General features: G+C 42.7%; 1 protein-coding gene across 1 annotated transcript in view; it reads left to right on the top strand.

Moving 5' to 3' along the window:
- GPM6B (glycoprotein M6B) overlaps positions 1-985 on the top strand; it is a gene marked incomplete at its 5' end in the record, with an annotated part of 8,611 nt that overhangs the window by 980 nt on the left and 6,646 nt on the right. The gene's annotated exons all lie outside the window — the stretch shown is intronic.

Genomic DNA, 985 nt, shown 5'->3' with positions numbered 1-985 from the left:
GATAGCACCCTCAGGAAAGGACACCTAGGATACTTGGCAGAGCAGACGAGCCTTAGGCTTAGCAGACAAGACTCAGGAGATGAGACCCTGGTGTCTCAGGAGATCAAGAAAGGAGACTTGGGAGAGGAGACTTAGGAGATGAGACTCTGGAGGTTAGACCCTGAAGACTCAGGAGACTCCGGAGATAAGACTTAGGACAGGAGATAAGACCTAGGCTAGTCTTGAGAGGAGACTGTAAACAAGACTCTGGACACTCAGGAGATGAGATTCTGGAGACTCAGGATATGAGTGGAGACTTTGAAGATTCAGGAGAGGACATGCGGCTCTAGAGACTCAATGACAACATAAAATCCAGGCATATTTTAAAGTCATCCAAAGGGACTCTAACAAAGCTGAGCGCTGGATACCTATTCAAACATATTTTTCTGAGCGGGCACTTTACCTAAGTTCAGTTCATGTTGAGAGGCCACAGAAAGGGCCATGGCACCTCCTGTCCATCACTGCAAACCAGACATCCCTCCTGAATGAGAAAAGGCAGTTTCAGTAGTACTTCTGCCCAGAATGGTGGAAATCCTGTTCTTGGCAGGATCAACTAGGGGGAAAAAGTTTTCCATTAGAATTGAAGAGGAAATAATTGTTCTTTCAGAGCTTTTCTAGAAGAGCTTTCTTCCTGTCTGGCTTATCCTCAGCATCTTACCTTGAACCATAATACAAAACTTAACCTAAAATGCCCCTTGCACTGAGCTCTTCTCATAGAGCCAAAGGTTCAACTACACTGTTCTTTAGAATAGATGGAAAACAGAGACTCAAGTTGATTTTTTAAATATTTGTAAATGAATATCTAGGTGCATGTATCATTTCCCTACTCTTCAGCATTCACTACAAATGTCTGGTCATCAGTAATCATTTTTAAAAATCTTCTGTCCTTGAAATCAGTGGTTTCATCATTTCCCATTCTCCTGAAACAAAGACTACTGGTCCATAA

This window comes from Bison bison, unplaced genomic scaffold (assembly GCF_000754665.1).
Source record: "Bison bison bison isolate TAMUID 2011002044 unplaced genomic scaffold, Bison_UMD1.0 scf7180017851881, whole genome shotgun sequence".
In the NCBI taxonomy this organism is placed as follows: Eukaryota; Metazoa; Chordata; class Mammalia; order Artiodactyla; family Bovidae; genus Bison; species Bison bison.
This window is presented reverse-complemented; position numbering and strand designations above follow the sequence as displayed.